Raw genomic sequence first — 20,263 nt, 5'->3', positions numbered from 1 at the left:
ATTTATAATAGTGGTGGGAACAAGGCAGACATCTTTTTATCTTGTAATCAAGACTTACTAATCGAGTAAGTCAGCACTTAACAACCCAGGTAATGAGCCCCTGAGTTTAACATCTGAAATAAGGAAATAGAAGTGCAGAGTTGATGTATGCTTCTTGCAAAAGCAAGGTGATCTAAGCCTTCCTCTTGAAGAGGACTGCATGTGACAGCAACATAAGCATGAATCCATTTATATGTATTAACTTCGTGATGCATTGAGACACTAGTTTCAAGAAGGTCTTCATGTTGTATATACTCTTACAAAATGACTCTATTAAAACAACATTATGAAAGAAAGCATCTGATTGTACAAGAACTGTATGTTTCCAGTATATATCCCTGTCCATAAATGTAAACATATCAGAGGAGAAAGTAACACAAAATGGACTCTCTCATAGGAGAGTTGGTGCAAATGTCCCAGCCAAATGCCAGATCAAATAATTTCATTTTTCTTTCTTTAATTCATACGGTAGAACCAATAAGATATGACAGTGTTCTTTGTCCTCCCTAACATACTGAAGATAAGCTGCATTTCTGAGCTGGCTGCATTTCTGTGGTGGTAAAATGATTCCAGGGTATCTCTGCCCTTCTTCCCTGGGGTGAACCAAGTATAAAACATGAACTCTTCAGAAGAGCTGCAGTGGGAGAATTTCCATGTCAGCCAGGGTGTAGTTCTCTCTAGCAGAATTTGTTTTGTTTTCTAACCTTTATTAAAATGAATTTTTAAATTGCCTACATTACTGTTCTTTGGCTTTACAGGGTTTATGGGCAATTTAACCTGCCCTGTGTTCAGAAGTACTTTAAAGCAACTGGCTGGTCTTTGCACAGTTATGCATCCCTTTCTGCACAATGTCCCAGTGATTCATCAGATGTGATAAGTAAATAGGTCTAACTCCAACATACAATTTTAGTTTCTCTGACTGCTTTTTTGTCACATCTTTGTTCTAGCAACTTTTCCAAAAGACCCAAAAGTATATCAAAGTTATCTTGGCAGCTGTTAGCTAGCCTGTAAAATGTGCCGCAGCTTTAATGAGATCATATACATCTTAATATATCTATATAATTATGTATATTATATAATATATATATATTTGCTAACTATTCACTCATTTGCCTTCTACCTCCTACAGAATTTCCACTTACACATATGGTGAGCACATAACTGTGGTGAAACGATCTCACCACCTGTTGTTTTAAAATAGCACAGATGCCTATTAATGGTCCTTCCATGATACTATTTATAGTACATGTTAAACCTCACTTAAAATACTGTGGATCATATTGGTAAAGGATATTATTACTTCAGCAGCAGTCTTAAATTGGTTCCTGTTCAGCATCTCTACTTGTTGATTGTTTGTAGGTAGGAGAGAGGCAAACTTCACAGAAGAGTCCAAGATATGATGCTTAATGAGAAACCTGTCAGTGAGTCCTGTACAAGGTGTTCTGTGAAGATGACCACTATTTGGATATCCGATTAACCCAAAGAACTGCAAAAAGTATGAGTGCACTGATTCTCTATACTCAGTCTTGAGCTCAGTTGATGTGAACTCCTTCAGGCCAAGGCTCAAAAGCAGAGTTTTCACACTTCAAAGCAAGGGAAAATAAATAATAGCAGAACTTGTGCCTTGATCAAGAGTGTCTCCTAATATATATTTTTTTTTCCATGGAAAAGTCTGTTCTAAACTGACTAAACTGAATTTATGTAAACAAATATTTCATCAATTCCCTGTTTCCTTTGTCCAATCTAATGAGTGATTTGGATCCTCAACTTTACTTTCAAAGAATTTCTGAAGTTCTGCCTAATATTTCTGGTTTGTAACTCTCTAGATTTGTCTTTGAATTTTTTTTTCCTAACCTGGTCAAAGTAGAAATGAAAAATCTAATTCTACTTTGAAATGATCTGTCCACAAGTGGACCAAGAAAAATTCTTTTTGTTAAGTAGCATTCGCTATCATTCTCACTTCACTGAGATGTAAATTTAAAAGGGCATTCAGAATAAACAGACTCTGCTACTTTCAAAATTCCCAAGGTGCTTGCTTTGAGGCACAGAAAGTTCTGATATCTGCATGTTGCTAGTGAATTACAAGAAAACACTATTATACGCTGCAAAGAATATATAACAAAAGAAGGAATGAAAGATGTGTCTTATTTAAGTTTAGCAAAAGGTCTTAGGAACTACTAGGGTGAGAGTCTCTTTTGTTTTTTGTTTTGTTTTTGGGTTTTTTTAAGTGACTTTTAAAATACATGTGGAGACTTTTTTTCTGTTGTGCATGACATTTGGCATTGGTTGGGTTTTGTGTAGCTAGTAAATTAAAAAATAGTTGTTCACGCTATAATGATGACTGTCAGGTGCCTGTTCAAACTGTATAGGATGAACAAAAACCTCTTCTTACTCAGAAAAGCTGTGAAGCATATCATTATAGACCTAGCCTGTAAGAATATAAATCTGCTATTGAAATAAGACCACTGGCAAAATTCCAGTAAAGGGTGCTTAGAGAAGTAATGCATAAATTAAAGGGAGTAATCATCTTTTGATACAGTCTCCCAGTGTTTAGTGCTCAGCATTGATTAGGAGTTTCATGAGCTCAAAGTAATGTTTGCACTTTTACGTTTAATCACAGAGGGCATCGTGTCCTTACTGAGTGTATTCAGTTGATCTGATTTATAATTCCCAGCCTCCACAGTATCCTTTGGCACTTAAACGATTCAGTGCATGTGGAGTGTAAGGAAGTCTCTTTGGTTTGCCTTAAAATTTGTTGCCTAATGATTTAATTGGGGGCCCTTTTAATTGTCATGATGTGAGAAATGGCAAACAATTGTTTCCTTTTCAGTTTCTCACTAGTCATGATTTCACATATCTATCACATTCTCTTTTTCCTCAAGAACAGAGTCGTTGTGGTCTCTTTACTCTTTCTGCATATGTAGACTCTGTTCCATATCTGATTGATTCTTTGTCACTTTTTTTAATATACTTCCCACAAATTTATTTCTGATGTGCAATGGTCAGAACTTGGGAACTCTGCTTAGTAGCATGATAATTCCTGTTTCTGTTCCATTCCTTTCCTAGCTTTTTTTACTATGCATATTTTTTCCAGTTATTAATTACATGTTTCCTTTGGGCTGATGTCTTTTGTCCCTGTTAGGTTAATTTTCATTGTAGGATCAGTACAATAATATGTTTGCAGTGAGACTGGAAGGAACTGGTGCCATTAGCAGGAGACATAAAAGTTGATAGCTGGATATCAAAAATGTGCATTTTAAATGTACGAAAGAACAAACTGTAGTGTCTAGCCTTAAGAGATTCAGTCATAAACTCCTCCATTGTTTTGTGTTACTCTTGTTTTAAAATAGTAGGATGATGGCAGCTATACTGATTTGGGCTAATGTTTGTGAGCTCAGACACGGCAAGCAGAAAATAAGAGAAGAGGATTTGCTAATGCATATAAGAATTGGAGCATGTGAAAAAAATTTCAAACTTAAAGGCAGGCATAACATGAAACACTTTCTTTAAAAAAAAAAAAAAGCCTAAAAATAGACTGCTGCATTTTAAGTAACTGTTATTTGTAAGGTCTCATGGAGTCAAAGCATGATAAGAGATTTGAATGGAGTATGCATGAATATAAAAGCTGTATGACTCGAGAAAGAGACATAGTTTATCAAAATTGATTACAGCATGCCTGAAAAGCCTAAGGACACCACAGCTTTTTGTCAATGAAGTAAGCCAATTTTATCATATATTTGTTTACATACAGGCTACCAATGTTTACATTCAGTTCTTAGACAAACACCAAAACCTTTTCCAAGCAGAATATTTATCCTGAATAGGGAGTGCTCTGAATTATCCTGGATAGCTAGAGGCCTTGTTGAATACTACTTTGATGTGTTTATTTGCCTGCAGGGAGTTCAGGTGTTGATCTACTGAATGGCAGCTATAATATTATAAGGTAGTAAAGAATTGTATAATACCAGTGTCATTCACTCTGAGTGACAATGTGCAAAAATAATGCCACCACCACTACGTGTCCTTTTAGAGTGTAATTTTTGTATCTATACCTAATGAGGTACTACTAGGACCTGACTGGGGCAATGGTAATATTCTCTTGAATTTTACAAAAGCAAAAACACTGATAAATGGTGAAAAACAGGTGCACAGCCTTCACCCATCCCCAACACATGCACAGAGCATCTCCAGAACAAATAATGTTTGAATGGGTATTTATAGAAGATGAACATGATAGCCATGCACCCAGAGGCACACAGATACTGTATAAGAAATGTGTATAAGATACTGTATAAGAAACATCACTTCCTCACTGATACTTTAGTATTCATTATATGTTCATGTAACAATAGGCTTTTAATATATAGAAAGCTAATAATGGGGAATGATTTCATCAGCACATAAGGAATTGCATGAAGATATTTTTCATGGTATAATGCATTAGCTAATTGTCGCTCTAGAAGAAGATACTTTTCAATTGTACACTCTGCACATTTACACAATTGCTGTACAGACCAAAGAGCAAGAAGAAGCATTTCTGTTATCCTCTTTTTCTCAGATACTGGGGAAATGTATTATTTATGTAGCACCTTTTATCATGGAAGACCTCAAACACTTTAAAGCACTTCCATTTTCATTGACAACATTTGCAAGTAAGGGATGAAAGCTGTTATTTAAACATTGTTTTCCCACAGTTGTAGAGCTGATAAGACTGCAGATCAGGGAGTTATTTATGCTAATCTCCAGAAAAAGGTACTGATTTCTCATGACTGCTGCAGCACACTGAACCATGCTATTTCCTTCCAAGCAGAAAATTCTTTCCTATCACTTTTGTGCCTCATAGAAGCAATTTTTGAAGGCCATTCATCCGTTACAGACTGCAGCTCTGCTGCTTAAGCAGTGTTTCTAGTGGGACAACACACTATGCAAATGTATTTTGTGTAAGTCTACTAGATTCTCCAAGTCCACTCTTCATTAGCATTTCTGTTCTTCCATCCTCCTCTAGCCTTCTTGGTCTGGCTAAGCCAGGCACTGGTACTCCTTTTGCAGGTTTTGCAAGTATATATTTTTTTTTTACTGAATTTTGTCAGTAATTAAAATTTTTGAGCTTATATTTGGGTCTCTCTTGGTAGCACAGTATTTTATGAATATGTGTTCTTAACTGCTCTCTCGTACATTTATTTGGAGACTGACAGATTGCATAGCTTAAACAAATGCATATGATTTCTTAAGCAAACTACAAGGCAGAATTCCAGAAAGAAAAAAATTCTATCACTGTTCTGGGGTCAGCATCCAAATGACTGCCTATCTTCTTGTGGTGGTATGTTGCATTAATTTCCTATTGCAGTGGGAGGAAAAGGTGCCAAAACCACCACAAGCTTCCCCTGTTTTCCAGGCTGTGTGATCTGAGCCAATTACTGAATGTCATGTGTTCTTTGAGCCTTAGGCAGCACCTGAGCATCTTGTTTTGGCGTCTAGGCATGCTTTTAGCAAGTAAGCTCTTCTGTCCAGCTCCTCCTGAGAGGAGCAGTTGCCTGTGTCTCTGCACTTAGTAGTGATTCATTACAGTCTCCTCTCAGGGCTGCTCTTCAGCATCTTCTTTCATAATTCTATTCTTGTATGAATTTTGGTGACATGTATGGGGTTTTTGAGGGTTTTTTGTTTGTATGGAACGTGTATAAGAAGGATCAGAGTTGCAATCTTTGCTTTAAGTTAAACAGTGTCCGTGAATGCTGCTGAGCACTAGAACAGTTTCGTACATGACTATTAAACTGTTGCTAAGGATTTTGGTACATTTTTGGCTTGTGTCAACTTGTTCTCCCAAACAAGTCCAAAACGTGGTCTGGGAATTGGTGGGGGTTAGTTGCCATTTCCCAGTAGGCAATTTGAATGTTGTTTAGAAAATAAATTCTCCTATTAGAAGCCTTTTAGTTTAACTGACTTTCCCTTTTTGTGGTTGCTGCTGAGGTAGGCCAGATTTTCAGCTGATTTGTCTGGCTTTTCTCTGTTCAAACTGATGAAAACAGTGGAAGCTTTCTGTGCATCCTGTGAGATCTGTCTTTCAGCTGATGTTCCTTCTGTGACACTCTTCTTGAACACTTACTTAATCATATCTGCTGTTTGTCCTGCTGAAGAAATTTCAACTTTCCACCCCCCTTTCTGAAGTATTTCTGTTCTGCTCAAGAGAGCAGTAATTCCAGTGAAGTGTTCTAATTCATCTCTGTTCTCTGAGCACATTTGAAGGCCTTGTCAAGAAAGGCAGATATACGAAATAATTTGGAGTGTCATGGCTTTCATAGAAACAGTTGTAGAGGCTTTCAATAGTTTTACTCTCTACATGGGTTTATTTTGTGTTAAAGTGTGATGGGGAAATCCAAGAGAAGTCAGTTTAGCACCTCAGTTTTGTTGATTCTCACTATATAGTGGTAATTCATAAAAGTAATTAACATTCTGATAACAGTGTCTAAAATACTAGGCTTTTATTTTCACCAAGGGTTGTCTCTCTTAACAGATTGTTATGTAAGTTAAGGACATAGATGTGGACAGGTTGGAAAGGATAAAATAAATAGGAGTTAACTGTCACCAGAAGAATGGGAGACTGGATGTAGTGAGGGTCTTTCTGGATAAGTCAAATATAGGACTTAAACTTCTTATTTGTATATGCATACTAATATTGATATGTCAGTTGTTTGTCCAGTGGGTGAGTTTTTCCCTCCTCCTCCACACAAAGTGCCTTCTCGGTGGAACTAATGAGTGTGAGACCAATACGAGGGAAGAAGTGGTTCCTCTTATAAAGATTAGTAATAGCAAAATTTGAGTAACCAAAAGTAAAGGTAGCTGTGACCTCTACTCTGAACTTTTCCTCTCCTTTTTCTTTTCTGCATGTGTATGTATTTGGGTGGTAGTCAGGTGCTTCTATCTTATAGTTTGAGCATAAAGACTTCTTACAAACTAAGGAACAAAGGCATCTGTGTTGGGTGTTTTGTTTTGTTTTGCTTTTCTTTTAGGTTCCTACTTTTCTCTCCAACTAACCAGCTCATTTAAAGCTTAAAATCTTACACTTGGCATGGAGGCTGTTTATATTCAACCCAGCTGATGTATCACTAAATGAAAAAGTATTCAGGGAAGCATGAAAAGATTCAGTAGGATTAGATAGCAAAGCATAAGGGTTTATTCCATGCAGGAGCAGCCTTTGAAAGTTAAAAGCAAGCTAAAGAAAGAGGCATTAATTGTGGGAAGTTAACATGTAAAATGGGAATCAGAAGAGAATATTCTTCAAATCCTTTCAGCTACTGAAAGCATTGAATCGGAGGTCTTCAGTTTACAAGTGATCAAGTACAAAGAGAGATAGAAAAGAAGCCTATTAAGGATAAAGAAAAATTGTTGAAGTCGGTGTTATGCACCTCTCCATAATCAGCTGTCTGTGAAAACTGTCTCTTTTCTCCTACCCTTGAGTGTGGTTTTAGACATATTTGATTAGAATTGTTGGTTATTTAAGGTGGCATGGATGACATCTGAGAGTGAGACATAGATGAAGTCAGTATCCAAGTGCTTCCATAAATAAAGAAGGTTGCATGCAAGGCCTTGAGGAATGCTGGCTTGTCTGTTAACGGAAAGGACTAACTATTCACAAGTTTAATTCAAGTCTTCTTCCTTCAAGCACTTTGTTCAAAACCTAACGAAAGCAGAACAGAGGTCACTTTCTCTTTGTTTCTCTTTCTCTCTCTCTATTTACTGACTGCTTCAAGAGCTTCACATAGAACTTTACAAAAGCCAGAATGTGTTTTCATTGTCACTTGCTTGGTTTCACCTGGGAAATCTGCACACAACTATACCTGACAATGATCAGTTACTCCTGAAGGATCCTTTGTCATCCTTTGAAAATCCTTTTGTCTCTGAACACAAGAGGAATTAACCAAGACTGGAATAAGCTCTAAACTGCCAAGCTGAGTGCCTCACCATCTGCACTTGGATCATCCACAGCACACCTACTTGGACTGTGAACAAGTACATGTCCTTTCCATGGAAACTGGAATGGTGATGCAGAGAATGGGAATGCCTAGGTCTCATCCTGACATTTAATCATGACAAGTCTGCAAAGTACTCGTGAAACATGCGACTTTAACGTAACCGGGATCTCTTTTTTGGTCTCACTGACTGGCATGTTTTGCTGCTTTTTCTACAGGCAAGCTTTTTTTGGAGTTTCTTATCTCAAAATGACAGAAGTTACTCTACTACCTGCACTGAGCAATACTCCAGCCCTTTTATTTGCTGGAGCAGCTCCAGCAGGATCTATCAGACAGTATGGCTTAGCCCTAGTCTTCTGAAAATACCTGTTTTAGCAAGTAATTTCTATTTCCACAGTTGCTTGGGAGAGGAAGTGTTTGGTGCTTTCTCATCTGTTTGAAGCAGAAGGAAAAGTACATACTTACATGTGAGGCTTGTCTCAACGTGCAAATATTCTGCTAGGTACTTTGAGGGAGATAAAATGGCTTTATTCAAAGAGACGCTCCATTTCAGAAAGAAAGTAGTTTACCAACTTGTCATTTGTAGTCTTCACTATTTGAAGTGCCTTTCTGACAAGAAACTTCATATAATAACTGAAATAATTTTGACTCCTTCCTCAAGCTTCTTAGGAGAAGACATAGGCAAGAAAGAATTTTTATCCCCAAGGGAGACTTCTCTACAAGCCTTTGGTGAAGTCCATCTCATCTTGTAATGACATCTGTGACCAGTTTGCTAGTCTGTTACTGTAACTATGCTTACATAAGCTACCAAAAAGAGTGGAATTTGTTTGTCTCGCATTGTTGGGTACCACTTGCTCAAAAAAACCCAATAGTGCCACCCGTATTTAAATTAAACTGTCCGCCATTCCTTCGTCCATGCTCCTGTACTCTTCACTCGAATATTTTGGAATAGCAAGGAAATTGCGGGAGTCAAAAGAAAGCTAATATAACATATTTTATGAAAAAGGATAAATATAATCACTTAGTTACCAAGGTGTATTGATCTGATAAGAATCCCAGGCAAAAGAGTAGAAAAAGTGATATTCTTTTCACTTATAGCTTTGAAGGACAGGATTATAAGTAATGGAAATCACTGATGGTTAATGGAAAAAAGATCCTGTCAAAGAGACCTTGACATGCTGGCTTTATATATTTTGGAGGTTACAAGTTTGGCTAAAGGAAATAGGCTTAATAGTGTATTCTACTGAGTGAAAACTGAAGCTATTTCATGTCTGCCAACTCAAACACCTCTTTTATGTTACCTGCCAGGTTTGCTAGTTAGCTCCAGATGCCAGGCAACATGGTGGTAGATAGTTAGAGCAGAACATACCGCATCATATGGTCTGCTATAAGTTCATACCTATGTCTTACCCACTGAAACTTTTTTGTACCTGTCATATAGGTGTGATGAATGTCTTCCCAACAAATTTGTGGTGGTGTTTAGATCAGTACTGGCCCAGACTGTAAGCAGCTGCTTCTGGGTTCACTGTGAAAAGATTTCTAAAAGATGGAGTACTTAGAAGAGTCTTATCTGCTCAGAAAATACCAATGAGTATCTATCTGACGATGAGTATCTGATTTTCTCTTTCTTGCTCAGTCGCTCCAATGGTCTGCAATATGTGTGGGTGTTCCCTTACCTTTCTCTCTCCTCCCTGACCTCCCCCCACACCAAGAAAGAAAAACAAGGGGGAACTTTTTCCTACAGTAGAAAGTAGAAACAGAATTCAGAAGTGGTCTAAAGAACTGTGAATATCTGGAGAACTACATGATTTCGTACAGCTTCCATATTTTTACCAATGGAAAAATCTGTTTTCCTATCAATAACTTACCTTGACACACAAACATTCAATCCTTCTGTTAAAATAAAACTTTGAAACCAAAGAAATGCAAATTAAGTTTCCTTGTTCAAAAGTGTTGGTAGTCAGAATGTTGTTTAAATATAGCAAACTTGTCAACAGTACCCTAAAATACCTAAAAAGGCTCACTAAGCATGTTTGTTAGATGAATTCAGAGACAGCACAAAGAGGATTAAGAGTTCTCCCAGGCCATCTTAAAGAGCTATATGACTAGTGCTTTTTTGGGTGTTTATATGTAATGCATCTGTCTTCATGTTCATTGCAAATTTATGTATTAAACTCACCAAAACGATCACTCCTGCTGGAAAACTATGAAACTGCTGAAACACTGAAACTGGGCATTTCTGTTTCTTTCCATATGACTCATCACTTTGTTTGCCTAATTTAAATGTTTTACACCTCATTAATTGCTTGTGATTACATTGTGTGTCTTGATTCTTTCTACTTTGTTTGTACTGGACAATATGAACTTTGTTTTATTTGTCTTTTTGCATTTTGAACTTTGGTACAGACTGTTCTCTGTTACAGCTCCTTGTTCCATCTACAACAGGGTAAGATTCTTCCAGACATCAGCATGTTGCCTAAAAATCAAGAGGGGGGCTTAATGTCACATTATCTTCCCTACTTCTCTTGTAGTAGATGTAATGAAGAATTGACTGCTGTGAAAACAGAAGACTGCCAGCTGTGCCATATGCATGTTATCTAGTAGTGTGAAGAGAATCTCTTGTATAAGTTGCAGTCAGAGGATGCGGACTGGATCTTTCAAATTAATTATTGAAAATGGCATGAAAAACACAAGATGAAGAAATGCAAAAAAGTCACCAATTATAATAAGATCTTTTGAGGAGTCTCTGAGAAGCAGCTTTTAAAAATATAAAACAACAACAAAACAACAAACCCCCCCCCTAATTTATAAACTACTTGTTTGTCAGTGCTGTGGCCAGAACTCCGTATGAGAGTTGCCTTTGTAGAACCCTTTGTCTTCAGCCTCTAGGAGTTCCAGCTCACTTTGTTCTTGCACCCCTCCGCTTTCTTTTTGTTTTCCCTCAAAGTACAGAGATGAAGGTCAGTTCTGTGCTCTGGACCATATGTCTGAGTGATTGCTTCATACTCTACATCTATTGCCTTTTTCCCCTAGCTTCTTTTACAAATTCATAGTTCAAAAACAAACTCACTCAAAGGCTTTGAAAGTTTGTAATTGCAATATACAAATGAGGAAACCTCACTGCAAAAAGGCATTATCATGTTGGTTTTTGCAGATGCTGCTAACAGATGGAATTTCTTACTTTTTTATTTTACTGCTTCAGAAATTGATTTTAAAATAAGATCTTATTTCAATGCCTGTTTGCCCTGTGTATTCCTAGGGCTTTCTCTTGTATGCCAGTTTATAATGGCGATCATCGTTCTGCCTTATGTAGTATGCTACCCAGCTTGTAGATAAGATATACATGTAAGACTTTATTAGATATAATATGTATATCTGTTAGTAGCAAAATACATAGCAGTGTTTCTCTTTCAGCTATCACCAAGCTCAAGGCCAAAGAATGTGTGTTCTTGCAAATTGAGGAGTTAAATATGCAAATCTTCTCTTGAGAAATTAAATATTTTTTGACTGTATGGGTAAAATCTGATGAGAATTCAACCAGTGAAAATTCTCCAGTAAAGTTAATTAAAGCTGGTATCCTGAGAACGCTTTGCATTAATTTTGTATCAGATTATGCTTCTACTTTCTGCAACCTTAATTAATCAAATCTTAATGGTTACTCAATCTGTAGCACTGTTTTGGGCTTAAAAGATATCAAGGGGCATGTTCCTAATTGAATATTGGGATCTGGGGAGGGGAGGAGTAGATATTGGTCCCTTTTTCCAAAGGGGAAATAGACTCTGAAATCTGAGCAGGGAGAAGGGAAAGAGGTAAAGGGCAGCTTGTTCTTCAGGACAAGAAATGGCAGCAGAAGGCAGACAGCAAAGTAATTAACAGGTCTTTCTCCAGAAGAGAAGGTGGCCTTTACTGTGCCTAATTACACAGACTGTAATTTAAAACACGCTGTCTTGATCTCACAGTTGGATCTTTCAGTGCCTGGTTCATGCAGGCAGTCTGCTTAAGTTTTAGGCCTGTGAGCAGATATCTAGGTAGTCTTTGCCTGAGACCACAAGCTGAGAGGACAGATTGCCTTGTGAAGAGTTAGAACTCTCATCCTTTGTGGATTAGTGTTGTAGATTAATCCTTTGTAGATTAATGACTTTGGCCTGTAATGTTAATGTTTTGAATTGTACCAGGATACAAGGGAGTAGCAACTTTAGTCTAAACCTGGGCTGTTATCCTCCAGCAAGTAGAGAGCTAAAATCTGATTTTATAAACTCTGTGCAGATGTGTGATTAAAAGGAAAGTATCTAGTTACTTGTATTGTATATCAGGAACAAGCAAGTCTAGTGTAGGCCAAACTGATGTCAGGGAATTGTCTTGCCAAAACTCGGTTGTGTGTATAAGTTGAGGGCTGTATTTCACCTATGACATGGTGACAGTGACAACTTTTTAAACTCACTAATCATGGATTAAGCAATGTTTCTGTCAACCAGTACCCTTTGCTTCTACAGTGCTTTTAATGGGCTCTTGAGCCAAGAAAATATCTGGGAACTACATGTACCTTTTAGGAGACTGAATTCAAGACTGTAATCTTTTCTAATTTTACTTAAAAACTATAAGCATCTAGAACTGCTGGCCAGACTCTTTCTATGTGCATACCATCTGTCTCTCACCTAAGACTGTTTATGATCTGGTGACTGGGACTCTCTGATCCTAAACTCACTATGAATGAGGCAGCAGTGTGCTATTGCAGTCATTGGGACCCCTGTGTACAAAAGGGATACTGACATACCAACTGAAGTTTAGCAGACACTACCAAAACCATTATGAGGATGGAGCACATGATGTACAAGCAGGGGCTGAGGGAACTGGGTTTGTTCTGTATGGAGAAGTCACTACAAGGAGACTTAACTGCACTACCCAAGGAAGGGTTATGGAGATGACATACTTTTGTGGGAGGTGTACAACAAAAGGGTAGGTGGCAATGGTCCCAAGTTGCAACACGAGAAATTCCAACTACATGAAAGAGAAATCTTTTACTGCAAGAATGGTTTAGCACTGCTACAAGTTGTCCAGAGTGCCTGGGGAACCTCCATCCTTCGAGATACTAAAAATTCAGCTGGAGTCCCTGAGCAACCAGACTGAAGTTTGAAGTTAGCCTAGCTTTGAGCAAGCAGTTGTTGGACTTGATGGCCTCCTTGATGCCTCTTCCAGCCAAAGTTTTCAATGATACAAAGAGATCTGTTGATTTATTAGGTATGCCTATACAGACCTAGCAGTCCTGACTCAGGGTCTGAGTTTAATACCTTCTGTGTGGAGACAGGAAAGAAGAGAATCTCATTGCTCATCTTCCATAGAATATCCTCATGTCAAGGAAGGAGGAGACCTGGGCTCCAGACTGTCCTCAACCTCAAGGAACCTGAACCCATGTCCAAGAAGAGGACAGAACCACCAGTATAATAAAAGATATGTTGAAACTGGTTTATTGTGTACAAACACAATTGCTTTCCTTCTGGTCCTGTGCCTTTTTGCAGACAAGAGGATGTCTGACTCTGTAGTCTTATGATTTGTATGCTGAAAACCAGAAATCCTCCACTTCTGGATCATGCTCCTTAGATTATTTTTGTTGTTTTTAATTGACTCAAGTAAAATATATGAGCAGTTCTTGAAGTCCTTCTAGCTCTAGGTGTTATGCACAAGACAAGCTTTTCTGTTGCTCAATGCTTATTTCACAGGAATAAGCTGATGTAAGATCATGCAAGAGACAGAGCTTCAGTTAGACCTGCCCCACATAAAGTGTCCAAATGCAGCAGAACAATACTCAAGTGCCAAGATGATATGGTTCTCAAATTTCTACATGAGGAACAGAGCTATGGCAAGCTGGTATTCTCCTGAACCTGTAAGACATGACCACAGTGTTCTTTGTGAAGAGATTGCTTTTGTTTTCATTATGCTGCCATGCAAAGTGAAATTCTCACTAAGACAATGAGATGCAAACCAAATAAGCAATTCCATATTTAGGCATTAATGTGTTTGTAATTGTTTAGTGTACCTTACTCTGGTGCAGAAAAACACATATATGTGACAACAGGCATTGCAAACTAAACTTATCCTTCTATCAAATCCACCCACGTAGAAGATATTCAAGAAAAGCTCCATCACATGCTGAAATCTGTGAAATCTAAAGGAACCCTGGGAAGTAAATTAATTTAAATTAATAACTGTATATCATTCCAACTGTACTGGTGTGGGACAAGAAACAACAGAAATCAAGCAAGGAGTGTAGAACTTCATGACTCTTGGTTTTTTTGTGGTGTTTTTTTTTTTTATTGTGAATGTTGCCAACACTGTTCTAGGAGACCTTGTAGCTTCCTCTCCTGAAGTGCATTCACTTTTAGCAACTGCCGAAGTCTTTCTGCACAGGCTTGTTAAGGAAAGCTAGTGGAAAATACTTCTGTTCTGGATAGAGAAAACACCTTTTTTTTCTGAGAATCAGGAAAGATGGTATATTTGCCAGCATTGTTCCTAGTATCATAACATGAAGTAATCACTATATAGAGCACAGGTTTTTTGTCTAATCATCCTGCACTATTAGAGTTTATACTTTGCTTTTACCTATTTATAATTCTTGCTTTCTTACAACAAAACCAGCATAGGATTATAGCTACTAAATTCTATGCTGATCTATTTGGTGTTAACCAAGATCAAGACGATTTTCAAGACTTCTTCACAGCAAATAGAAATAGCCTTGCAACATAGCATGTTTTTGTCTCTGTGTTTTAAGGAAAAAGATATTCAGCCTTATAACAGTATACTGAGAGTAATTTTCTTAAGCATGTGAGCTGACTTAAAGCTACTTATTCTTCTAGAAATACCTAATCAGCCCTTTGTTTCGAAGAAAGAACCTTCTCTTTATCTAGTATCAGGCATGGTTCTGTCTCTGGAGCTCCTCTGCCCTATTGTTGTTTTAGAGTGCCCAAGATTAATAGGAAGAATGCAGAAGAAAGAACCTAATATGAAGCTGAACAGAGCAAAAATTGTCTGAGTTGTAAGATTTAGCTCTGAAATACTTGATTACTACTGTTGTAGCATCTGAAAGACTTAACGCTATGCAGCTTCATAAAAACTTTACGCAGTAACATTAGAGCTCACTGAAGTATTTGATTACATGCTTAATAATCAGACTAAAACAGTTTGCCTTTGTTGGCGATGTAATCACCATCTGTATTTAATCAAATTAGAGGTGGTGGTTTGTTTTGTTTAGCTTATCTGGCGGGAGGTTTTGTGTGGTGGTCTTTTTGGTTTTGTTTCTTTTTTCTTCAAGTTATTTAACTGGAAATTTGTTTGAAAGTGTTTCAAATCAGCCTCATTGGGTAAGAAGCATTTGTTTGGTGTTGCATGTGATGAGTGGGAGAGGTGTGGTTGTGTTTTTCCTGGGAGTGTGGGGGGTTTGTTTGTTTGTTTTAAAAATAAACAAACCCCCTTCTTTCTGCTTATATTCCTAAGGTGAATACAGTGTCTGCCTTTTTCTGTGCTACTGTTTTTGTCATGAGGATGGCATAGCTCTTAATTTTAATATCCTTATGTCTTCAAATAATATCCTCTTTCAGTTGTCAGACTCTGAGAGTCTGCACACCTTTACACACGCTCTGCAGTCCTGTTGTATCTTTTTTTTTTAAGAAAAGAAAAACCTCCTTCTGTATTTATTTTTTGTGGGGAAAATTTGATTAAGTTTGGATTTACTTTCTGTTGAACCCATTAGCTTTGGTAGTCCCTTAATGGTATACAGAGGTATGCCAAACATGAGAATAATTTACTTAAAAATAGCTTTAATGGACCTAAGAATCATCATGTTATGTAATGCAGAGTTTCAGGAAAAATAAAATTCCCTTTGACTTTACAATAAGTTTGCCTCATTTGGCATACAAGTCAAATGGCTAAAGGATTTGTAGTTATTCCCAAAAAACACCTTGGCACATGTAGATCACTGCTGTCTGGATACAGATGTGTTATTCCAGTAATGACATCATGCAAAATAGCTCTGTGGAAAGGAGGGGACACATGTCAAGACATGTGGATTCAGTGGTGCTTCACACAGAAGTGAAGTGCCCAGAGTGTGTGAGTCTTCATTCAAAGGTCAGCTCTGGGGAAACAGTTTTCTATTTTAATTAGCCTTCCAGATTGTTTTTTTTTTTTCCTTTCAGTGTTTTGCATGTTTAAACTTTTTAAAAAGTTTATATTCAGTAATTAATAATAGAATTAAATATTTAAAAATTTCATTGATTTTAATATTTGAGTATTAGTATTTGAATAATCCCTGTAGGGGGGTTGAGCAAGAAGAGCGGCAAAATACAGAAGGGGGAAAAAATCTTGCTTGATTCTGAAAGTCATACTTAAAGACATTTCTGACAAACGGTTAACAAGTAAATTGCTTAGGAGGAGGAGGAGCATTTTGGAAAGAAAGATTTAAAATAGAAAGACGCTGAGGCTGAGCCGGGTATAGTTAAGATCTCTCTCATCTGAATGTTATTTCACTCAGACTGTGCTGAAAAGCGTTTCTGAAATGAAGATACATATTGTCTTTCCATTTTTAGTTCAGCTCTGATTTCATTGGAGTCTATGATGAAAACAAATATGAAAGATTATCTGTTAGGCAAACATCAGCACTATTTGAAAATAATGGTGCTGTTTCTATGGATCGTGAGAAGGCTGTAGGTATAAGTTATGTAGTACCAATGGAAAGTTTTGCTCAAGGAAAGGGTAGAAAAGGTCATTTTTGGTGGTCGGGATGGCAAATTTCAAAGACATTGCACTAAAAGTTAAAATTTACTTACCGAAAGGTTGCCTGTGAAGCACACGTTCAATGAAGCTTTTAATCCAGTGTAAATTGGCATGTTAGAAGATGTGGGCATTAATTGCCTAGTAGTAGAAAGAAAAATGTCTGTCTTCTCCCCCACACTCCTTTCTTCCCTTAATGTTTTTTACAGTATGGGTGAATTTCTGACTTGGCTGAAATCAGTGGGTTTTTTCATCAACTTCAGGTCTTGAAGTTTGCACTATGTCTTCAAATTTCATGGGTGGTGTCCTACGTTTCAACATTACATTAAGTCAAATTTTCAGAAGTGATAAGAGGCTTGAGCTTGCTAGTTTATTTCACTACTTATCCCAAGATACTTTTTAAAAACATTGGTTCTTACTAATTTCTGAAGCATGAGGTCCTTTGTAGTATCTCATATTGGTCACCTGAAACTGCAAATACTGTGTTCATTCTCCCAAACTTGTCATGTTACTTGCATATGGGCAAGTGTCGTCTTTTTACTATTGTTCTTGTGGAGTATTTAATTTTTAAACAAGCTAATCAATGCTTAGAGTTAACCCACAAGCAAACATGTCACCTCTTACAACATGCTTGCATCCTTGGCACTTCTTGCTTTTCTGAGAGGCATTAATTCAACTGAATAATGTGGTATGATCTTGAAAAAAAAGTCATAATTTTGTTTCTATAGAGAATGCTTTCTTGGAAGTAGCCTATAGGCTTGAAAAGCCGGTGTATATACTCCTCCTCTACCTTTCCTGGTACAGAAACCTAAAAATGTCAAAGCTAATCTCATGTTTAAGTTATTTAAAATAACAGAAAAGATTCCTCATCCTCCCTTATGTAAAACAAGGGCTTCAGTCTTGGGGAAAAACACATTTCTTCTGGTGTCTATAAAAGTCATGGCTACAATGATCATGATCTTTGAGAGCACTGAGATTTTCTTGGTCTGTGATGGTAAAGCCTGGTGAGTAGAGAATAGTGCCTTATTATCTATCTCTCATGGTATTAACATACTTGCCACATAGCCTTTGCTTGGAAAGAGACTGCCTCATATCAGCTGTGAGATATCAGGGACGTGTAACAGATGAGATCATCGTGTGCCTGTGATTTCCCAGTCTGAAGTGAAAGAAAGTGACAGAAGGGCAGTGTCGGCAATTAGTGAATTTTAAGACACTGGAAAGCATATTAAGTGCATGGCCATTTATATCCATTTAGTATAATTGTGATGAATATGAATTGTGTTGGTGGGTATACTGGGTGTTGGTGTCCAGGTGTTGGCAGTGAGGTGGCTGCAGGGGTGGCCTTTGTGAGGAGAGGGCCAGGACTGCCCCATGACAGACACAGCTGGTTCTAGTTGGCTCCATGGACCCACTGCAGGGCACAGCTGAGCCCAGCAGCCAAGATGGTGGCGCCTCTGGGAAAACATATTTAAGAAAGGGAAAAAAAAAATGCCACACAGGTAGAGGAGGAGGAAACAAAGAGTGAGAAACAGCAGAGGGAACACAAAGGTTGAAGAAGGAGGAGGAGGAGGAAGAGGAGGTGGTGCTTCAGGCACTGGAGCAGAGATTCCCCTGCAGCTTGTGGAGGAGACCATAGTAGAGCAGGTATTTGCCTGCCAGTATGTGCCACACCGGAGCTGCCTAATATCTCCTGAAAGAACTGCAACCTGGGGAGAGCCCATGCCGGAGCCCCTGGGAAGAGCCAGTGGGAAGGACCCATGCTGGAGCAGGGGAAAAGCGTGAGGAGGAAGAAGCAGCAGAGAGGAACTGATATGAACTGATCTGAGTGCACCCTCCCATTCCGCATCCCCCTGGGCTGCTGGGTGGTGGGGAGGAGGTAGAGCAGCCAGGAACTGAAGGAATGAAGCTGAGCCTGGGAAAAAGGAGGGGGGTGGAGGGAAGGTGGTGTTTTAACTTGTCTTTGCTTCTCACTATCCAAACCTAATTCAATTGGCAGTAAATTGATTTTCCCCAAGTCAAGTCTGGTCTGCCAATGCTGGTAATTGGTACCAGATCTCCCTGTCTTTATTTCAACCCCCTGGCTCTTTCATCTTATTTTCTCACCCCTTCCTGTTGAGGAGGGGGAGTGAGAGAGCAGCTGGGTGGGCATCTGGCAGCTAGCCAAGGTCAACCCACCACAGGTGGTTCTTTAAAGCTAATTATTTTACGTACCGAAAGATAATTTTTTAAAATAGACAAACATTTGGAATATGAGGCAGTTCTTGTACAGCTTATAGAAAATCTACTAAGCTCACAGACCCTACTGGTAAGTATGTCCAGACACAAGTAGTTATGCAGATGGAGAGAATATTTAACGGTACCCATCTCAGCAGGTATATCCATGTATATTTACCTGGATAGATGAGGTCATTTTCAAAGTGCCCTGACCCTGAACACTCAAACTGCTGTATACGAAACCTTCCTGGTATCTACTAATTTTCCCTGGTATTACGGTCCTTCCCATGTTATCTAGGTCCAAAGGTGGACAGTTTTAGTTGGGATGGGGTAGAGGCTTACAGCTAGCTGTCAGCATGCCAAGATCTTTGCCAGGATGAATAATGGTTATAAAGGAGGTTTCTTGCTCTTCTTTGCCAGGAGGCACTTGGTATTGATTGTTTCTTCCTGCTCAGTCTTAGAGTCCACTTGGGTTTATTTTTATGCACTTTCTTACCATGGTCTGCCTATATGTCTTTTCTCTTCATTGGTTCTCAATTACTTAATTCTTTTTTTCTCCTTATTTCTGAAGTTTAGTTTTTATTTGAACAAGGTGCTTCTGTAGTGACTGTAAGAGATGTGTGTGTGTTTTTCTGTTGCTTTAGACTTGGAGCAATGTCTTTTATATAATTATCTTCTTCCTCTTTGAGGTTATACCTGCAGCTTGCCTTTTATGGAAAAAATGGTATCCAGAAACTCAGATCTGTGGGTGATTCTTATTCTTGAGAGGGTTTTTTCCCTTTGCCAGGGTCTCAGAATTTGAAGCCTTAGGAAATATTCTACCCACATATGCATTCTTACTGTAAGCAGACAGCTGGGACTTCCTTTCATTATCCATAATACACCAGCAGGTAGATAAAAGGAGGGATTATGTGCTTTGCATGGCCTCTGAAGGGTCAGGTAAGCTATTAAGGTCAAGTATGGAAGTACTCGTGGTCTGACAACATGAATTCCCCTCAGAAACTTTGTACAGTAGTAAGGGTTTCTGTAAGTTCTTCTCTTTCTGCTCATACCTGTGTGTTAAGGCTCATATCCAGAAACCATGGCTTGCACTTTATTGCATTTTGTTGTTTTTATGCATGTAGAAAGAACTGTATGTTCAGATTCTTCTTAGGTTCTTTTAACATTTCTTAGTACTCAGCAACTGCTGTGAAAGGGAGAATTGCAAGCTAGAATTAAGAGCTTGAGCTGCAGAAAATATGTGTTAGTTTGGTTGGATAACTTTTCTTGGCATGAGTATAAAA

The 20,263-nt window shown here is 38.1% G+C and overlaps 1 protein-coding gene across 4 annotated transcripts in view; it reads left to right on the top strand.

Moving 5' to 3' along the window:
* The window catches only part of PKIA (cAMP-dependent protein kinase inhibitor alpha), a 47,752-nt gene that overhangs the window by 4,138 nt on the left and 23,351 nt on the right, over positions 1 to 20,263 (top strand). The window contains exon 2 of one of the 4 annotated variants that reach the window (XM_072852308.1): positions 1,399 to 1,534. The exons of the other annotated variants lie outside the window; for them this stretch is intronic. The gene's annotated coding sequence lies outside the window, so the exon portion shown is untranslated. The remainder of the gene's footprint in view (positions 1 to 1,398; positions 1,535 to 20,263) is intronic. 4 annotated transcript variants of the gene reach the window in all.

The sequence above is a fragment of the Ciconia boyciana genome, chromosome 2 (assembly GCF_034638445.1).
Source record: "Ciconia boyciana chromosome 2, ASM3463844v1, whole genome shotgun sequence".
NCBI lineage: Eukaryota > Metazoa > Chordata > Aves > Ciconiiformes > Ciconiidae > Ciconia > Ciconia boyciana.
Note: the sequence above shows the minus strand (reverse complement) of the source record. Positions and strands in the feature narration are given on the sequence as shown.